Source organism: Mus caroli, unplaced genomic scaffold (assembly GCF_978045245.1).
Source record: "Mus caroli unplaced genomic scaffold, Mus_caroli_1 scaffold_7, whole genome shotgun sequence".
NCBI lineage: Eukaryota > Metazoa > Chordata > Mammalia > Rodentia > Muridae > Mus > Mus caroli.
The window spans coordinates 9,309,751-9,317,767 of NW_028227262.1; positions in this window are offsets into that span (position 1 = coordinate 9,309,751).

The window sequence follows — 8,017 nt, forward strand, 5'->3', positions numbered from 1 at the left end:
GATTAAAACCTATGGAATCTTCTAAAGTTGCTGAGAGTGATTAGGGTTAAAAAAAGAAAAGAAAATGACTGTCTTAGTCTGCTTTGTTTTGCTATGACAGAATACCTGAGCTGGTGTGATTTATAAAGAACAGGGGTCTGTTGTAGCTCCAGAGGCTGAAACCTCAACATCAAGGGAGGCTTTGTGTGTGTGTGGAGGGTCTTCTTGCTGGGTCATCTATCCCAGGGTGTAAACTGTTATATGTTAGGAGAGCATGCAAGAGACAGAGGGATGGAGGAGGGAGGAGGGAGAAGGGAAGAGGGAAGAGGGAGGAGGGAAGAGGGAGGAGGGAGGAGGGAGGAGGGCTCGTCTTTGGATCAGAGGCATTTTCACTTCTCTACTTGCCAGTGATGTGAGTAGTCTTTCCATAAGCTCTTTGGTAGGCATTCCCCCCCCCACCTTTTTAAAATTATATTTAATTACTTAGTAATCTTTCTTTTAAAGTTTTTGCATTAGAGTTCATAGGATCAGATCTCATTATGACATTTTTGAACAAAATACTTTTCGGTAGATTCTCCTTCCCTCTTCTCTCCCCCTGCTTTCTTTATTTGACACAATGTCTTTATATGTACCCTAGATGGCGTTGAACTGGGAGATTCTCCTGCCTGGGCCTCCCAAATGCTGGGATTACAGGCATGGACCATCGTACCCAGCTGGCATCCTGCCTCCCTCTCTCCCAGCCTCCCTCCCTCATCCATCCTCCCCTCCCCCATTTCTCTTTCTCTCTCTCTCTGTGATTAACTTATTTAACTTATTCTTTACCCACCCCACCCCCATCCCTAGAAATTAAAGCCTGCACGAAAGAGAAAGCTGTGTCCTGCCTCTGGTATGGCCAGGGCACCAGGTCAAGAGGGCGCCTGGAAGCCTGGCCAAGTCCCAGAGGAGGGTGTGCAGGCCATGCAGCCCTTGCATATTGAGAGTTGGCTCTCTGCCTTCCGCACCCAGACTGTTTCCACAGAGGCAGAACTAGGAGCATCTGCCTCAGCGGGCAGGCCAGCTCTGGGCTTAACATTTTCTTTTAAGAATTCTTTATTTAAATATTTGGTCCATTAAAAACAAAACTCATTCACTTCATTTTATGCTGGAAACATTCCTAATGTACTCTGAGAATAAAGCTCTGTGAGCATTTGCGCCAATCTGTACCTTGCTTTTCTCCCCTTCACAATACCTTTCAAATAGCAAAAGGATAATTTTTGTTGTTGCTGAAATCTGATTTGTGTGTTAATTTTCTTTCTTAGGGGGTGTGTCTCTCTGGGTCTTGCCTAAGAAATCTTCCCCTTTCTCATGCCATGAAAGGATTTTCAGGAAATTTTACCTCAAGAAATACGTTGGTTTCATTGAAGTTTTCTGACTTGGGTCAGACTTTTGCTCATTGTGATATGTCTGTTATGGCTAGCTTGGACTGAATGAGACTGCATTTCAAACAACAACAACAACAACAACAACAAAGAGCGGTACACTTTTGGAGGTCACAGGTTTTGGGGATCAAGCTGAGGTGGTCAGGCTTGGGGTATCATCTCTTTTCCCTGGTGAAGCTGAGCCTTTTGCCTGTCTCGTAGTGATTACTTCTAATTGCCAGCTGACAATCTAGAATCAGCTGGGGAAAGAGTCCCAGTGAGGGATTGTCTAGAGCAGGGTGGCCTGTGGGCGTATCTGTAGGACATTATCTTCATCATATTAACTGCAGTGGGAAGCCTTGCTCACTGTGAGTTGACAGGATCCAGACTTGTGTGACAGCAGGGAAGTGGGACTGAGTACCGCTGGGCAGACATTCACTGTTGTTCTCTGTTCCTGGTTATGGAGGTGATGAGGCTATTTCCTCAGAGCTCCTAATTCTGATCTCCCACAACGATGGACAATAATCTGGAGGTGCGAGCTAAATAAACGATTTCTCCACTTGGTTGCTTTTACCAGGGAATTTTTATCAGATCAATAGAAACTTCAGACAGGCCTAACTTACCCTGATCATCTTTACCCAGGCCTGGACTTTTTATCATTGCTGCATTGGTAGGAAATTATATATATATGTATACCTATACATATACATATATATAGTATATAGTTTTTTTGTGGGCTAAGATAATTGGTATTTAAGATATGTTTATTGACTAGATATGGTGCATAGATATCTCTATAAATGTAACATAAACCCAGCATTGCATCATCGTATTACATTTTAATAAGAATTTGGATGCCCATCAACTCAAAAGTCTTTGAGGAGTCCTCAGGCCAAAGATTACATCTGATAGAGGTCTATCCTTAATGGCAGGTTCTGTTTTTGTTCCAAGGAGATCAGGAGAAATTTTTGTACAGCTGTAGTTTTTGAAAGATGTTTGAATGCCTGCAGGACTGAACTCACCAAGTTCCTGAGTTGTAAAGCATTTTTAACACTCACATATTAATACACTTGCATACATTTCCATATTTGGCCAGAAACTTGCTTTCATTATCAAAATACCTGTTAGTAAAACTATGGGTAGCTAGCCAGGCGTGGTGGTGCACGCCTTTAATCCCAGCACTATGGAGGCAGAGGCAGGTGGATTTCTGAGTTCGAGGCCAGCCTGGTCTACAAAGTGAATTCCAGGACAACCAGGACTACACAGAGAAACCCTGTCTCAAAAAACCAAAAACCAAAACCCAAAACCCAAAAACAAACAAACAAAAAACAAAACCAAAACAAAAAAAACTATGGGTAGCCATGTCATCTACTAGATAATTTTGGAGATTATAGACACTTTCTATCAAAATGATGTGGGCAACAAAAGACAGTGTTCCTGAGACAGAAGGAAGAATGAGATGTGAGATCAGAAATCAGTTCACACATTGAGCTGCTGAAAAAATTGAATGGGTACAGGCAGCCACCGCCAAACCTGAGGATCCTGGGACCCACATGGTAGAAGGAGAGTCAATTCCCAAATCACACACACACACATACATACACACACACACACACACACACACACACACACACACACACACACGCTGGAAAAGTTAACTTTGAGTCAAAGGACAATGAATTTGCAAACTATGCCTGTTCCAAACATCTTTACATTTCACCGGTGTTGATTACACATGGGGCCACAAGGGTCTATAGCTTCATTTTGCTAGTTCACTGCATCCCTGCTGGAACTCCCAGCCGTTCTTGACACATGCTCATGAGTATTCAGTGCTTTTCCATTTAAGCCCTCTCTTTGGGAACCGACGGCTGACGGCTGGCGTTCTCTCCAAGGAAAACCCTTCTTACGACGTCCACAAGGCTGCAAAACTGGCCAGAGCAGACTCCTTTCCATTTTCACTGTGATGGTGGAGCCATGTTGGGCTTTGTGCAGAAACAATGGCTGCCCTTTGGTCAACTTTACCTGGAACACTTTTAGCCCCGCCCCCACCTCATGAAGCTCCCTGTGTAAACAGCCTCTGTAGCCCCATTTCCTGTGACAGTTCAAACCCTGTCCTTGGGGCAGACTGAAAATGGACCCTTTGAATTTGTCCTCCTCTGGACCCAGGTGTCCTTCTTACATTACACTTTTTTTTTTTCCTATCCACATTTTCCATCTGGCTTCTACAAATGACTTCTGAGGCGGGCTGGGGAGGCGTCGGTGTTGCCAACCAAACACATGCAGTTTTCAATCTCTAACGTTTATTCCAGTTGGCTTCTTCATTGGAAATGCAGGACATGAGTTACCAAAGTGTGTGGGACTCACGTCTCTGGACCTGTGCCTTGGGCAGTTAGTTATCTCTATGACATCGGCATCTTTTTCCTTCGGTTTTTAACGTGGGGACTCTTTGAGCACTGGGTGGTAAGGGACTGTGTGTGGGTAGCTCACACATTAAGCATTATGCCGAAGCCGATGGACACATACTCTGAATACTGATTCAAAAGAAATGCTTCATTGATTTTTACTAGACTGAGCTGAATCCATTAACAGCCAGATTCATTATCGAGGCACCACTAATTCAAGGGGGAAAGGGATTAAATTTTTTCACTGTATTTTATAAAGCGTTACACATTAATTAGAATTTAGTATGTTTGGTTTTTAGACAACATCCACTTCATTTACAAATCTCCACAGATGAGATATTTATTAGTTTGCTTTCTAATATTGATTTGTGCTAGTAACTGTGGGATTTTGTGGGACTATGTGAATGGCAGCATAGGGTTTGATATTTTCACTTTTCCTGCCTGAAGTCCTTAACTCTGTCTTCTTGAGGTTCTGGCTTAGTCCAGATAGGAACAGTGGAAAAGGGTAAAATGGATAGAGAGAGAAAAAAAGAGTTCCTTAGAAAATGCATTTGAACTAGGCAATATTATGCTCCATTGCATTCTGACCTGGGAGGCAGTAATATGCATGTTCTGTCTCCCTTCACAGAAGATGTTCAGGGGAGACCTGGATGGGGGAGAAAACCAGGGCATGTGGGATAGCCTGGAGTGATGGGAGGAAGAGGAGGGGGCAGGGATTCTTGGCACTACCCCGAGCATCACGAAGAGGAAGTCAAGCCAGTAGAAAAAGGCAAAGGACTGTTTGGACCATCACTGGAAGTTGTCTTTCTCCCTGATCTTTCCTTAATACAATAATTTGGGGGCTCTATGCTCACCGGCTGAGTCAGCACTAAGGGAGATTACTGGGCTTTTTATGGCCTTCCAAGTCTCCCTGAGCTACCTAAGCAGCCCAAATGGAAACCGTGTGCCCACCATGCAAATGCCACTTCAAACCAACTCTGCTTTCTTCCCTGTCTCATCTGCCCACCAGCTGAGTCCCGCTCCAAACCCTTCTTCAGAAACTCAGAGCCTACTTCCCAGGCTTCCAGCATTGAATGCTGCACATAAAGGTTTATCCTGAACGCATAGAAACCCAGCCCTTTTCTCTTTGGAGGATACACTTTTGAAAAAAGAAAGAAAGAAAGAAAAGGCATTAAAACGACCCACTAAAATAGCATCAGGAGGAGAAACCTTCTCAATCTGTCTGTGTTTGGAACAGTGGTGGGAGAGAAGGTAGAGATTCAAAAGATGTGGGCTTGGTGGATTTAAAGTACTTGTCAAGGTTAAGGGAAGAATTAAAACAACCTTCCTTTTCATGTCAGGATGACTCGAGGTTAGAGTGTCGCCACTTGAAATAGAACATGCAGACCTGGCGTCCCAGCAGCCTATGGAGACTCCCAGAAGGGAAATAACTGAGTCAAAGGAGAGAAAGGAACGGCTATTCAGCCTAGGGTGAACATCCGAATGATGGGTGGCATTCCGGGTGCTGATGGAGCCTGCCCCTCTAATCCTGGATGGCTTTTTGAAGGGAAATGGCGAAGAAGGAACTGGACACTGAAGCGGACGTTCAGCAGCTTAGAGAATGTGAACGAAACCAAAAGAGCAGACTGGACAGTACCGCTTTACTGGGCGAGTCAGGGCTAGACTGCTTGTTGCCTGCCCATGGGTGAGGCTCCGTATTCAATCACCACACTGGGACAAAAGAAAAGACGATGGATGTGTAAGACTTTCATCGCAGCCAGTGTAGCTCTGAAGTTGAGAAGGATGGGTGCTGGATAAAGCCCATTAGGCACGACGAGGGTGTTGGGAAGAGCAGACGGAAAATGGAGCCGCACTGCACTCCATTAAAGAGTGAATGAGCAGCAGAGGCAATTTCTAAAGGCCTGAGCAGGAACGAGAATCCTGCATGAACGAATACATTTAAAAGTTGGTCTGGTTCATAACCCTAAGTGCATCAAGAGCAAGCAGGACGTGCAATTTACAGGACTTGCACATTCACGCCCGGCCACTGTGTTTTTCTTTTGTTTGGTGGTTTTTGTTATGCAGGGCTAGAGAGGGAAGCCAGAGCATTGAAATGGTCTGGAGGCCATGCCATTACCCAGCCGCGCCACAGGGCCCAAGTTAATAACTTTTCTATTGGAAGATACTCGATGTCAGAATTCTTTTTATTGGTTGTAGAGCTGGCTCAGTGGATAAGGGTGTTTGCTGTCAAGCTGATGACCCGAGTTCAAGTCCCACGACCCACACGATGGAAGAACAGAAGCCACTCTCAAAGTTTGTGCCCTGATCTTCGAATGCACCTCACAGTTTGTGCCCTGATCTTCGAATGCACCTTGGCCTTTTATTGACAGGAGAAAGGTTAGCCATCCATACATATAAGGTTAGGAAATGATCATTATAGATATAACGTTTTAAAAACTCAGGGCTGTGTGATTGTTTTTGTTCTGTGTACGTGTTTGAATTGTTCTGAGATCTCAAAAGCATCGGGTGCACCCTGAGAAGGAGAAGAGCGCTTTCTTAAGAGTTGAAAAGGGACTTTTGATCCCTAGTTCCGCAATCCAGCCTCAGCTAGCTAGACCATCTGTCTTCCAGGATTAGCTTTTATTGAGCAGGTTTCTGAGGTCTTAAATGTGTATTCAGTAAAGGACTTTGGAGAGTTGGGAATAGGCCAGCTTGCCTAAACACACATGAGGCCCTGGGTTTGATCATTAGTACCGCACAAAACCAAAATAAAACAGAAAGGAAGAGAGCAGGCTGGAGAGAGATGGCTCAGCACTTACAAACACACACTTACTTGTCTTGCAAAAGACCCAAGTTCTGTTCCCAGCATTCACATTGGGTGGCTTGTAATTGCCTGTAACAGGAGAACTGACACCATTTTTTCAGCCTCTGTGGGGTACCTGCAGCTACAGGTACAGACTTCCACATAGACAGATACACAAATACAAATAGCCAACAATAAAATGAATCTTTAAAAAGGGGGCGGTAGATGGGAGATACCTCAGTCAGTAAAGGGCACAAGTATCTGTGTTCAGTTTTCAGAGCATCTGTAAGCGGTCAGGGGTGACGGCTGAGACAGGAGGATATCTGGAGCTTCCTGGTTAGCTAGAGTGACTAGATCCGTGAGCTCCAGGTGCCGGTGACATCCTGTCTCAAAACGAAACTTGGACAGCTCTTGAGGAACAGAACACGAGGCCCTCTGGTCTGCGCACTCACACAGACCTGCACCCACACACATGCACACGGACACTGCTGCACAGCCCTCCTGCAAGTGTAACAGAAATGAACATTTGTTTTCCTCAAACAATTTTAGACTGTAAAAAAGACAATTAGAAGACTAATGTAAAAAAAAAAAAAAAAAGAAGTGAAGTTAAACAGAATAGCACACGTTCTAAATGTCTGGCTGCTCTCTGGACTTCCAAGTTGAATTGCAATATTTAACAGGATGAGGTATTGGGTATTTTGCTTTTGTTTTTGAGACAAGGTCTCACTCTGTTGCCCTGGTTATCCTGGAACTCACTTTGTAGACCAGACTGGCCTCGAACTCAGAGCAGAGATCTGCCTGCCTCTGCCTCCCGATTGCTGATATTGGAGGCCTAACACATGATGAGAATTTAACTTGTATATTTTGTCATATTTAACTGTAAGAACATGTTAGCTCTGCCCATAATCCTAGTGCCCCTGAAATTCCCGTCCCGGGTCTGTCACATAGGGTTGGAGCTGGCCTAAGTTTTCCATTTCAGAGAGGCGGATATGAGAAAACTGAGGACACCTGGAAGAGCCAAGAGCTGGGGTTCAAAGTCAAGGGAACCTGTGTGTGGGTGAATGGAAGAAGGAGCAGTTTCTAAGCCAGGGTACTGCTGGGTTCAAGGGGACAACAGATCCTCTCTGGGCTCAGAGGAACTTAATGGAAAGTGTGAAATGGTGCTAAAGGCCTAAGGAGCTTCCTGCTTGTTTGTTTGTTCTCCTAATGAATCCAACAGAAGAGACCTATGACAGGCAGGGGCCCTGGGGACATCTCAAGGAGGGGAGAATGCCGGCAGGCTCCTTGTCAGAGAACACCCAGAACAGACAGCAGTCTCCCAGGGCCACTGGGTAGGATTGACTTTGAATCCTTGCTTCAGCCTCTGGAGTGCTGGGGTTGCAGGCGTGCACCGTCATGGTCACGCTCGGCTGTGTGATTTCTCTTTTTATGTGAGGAAGGCAGCAAGAAAGAGGATG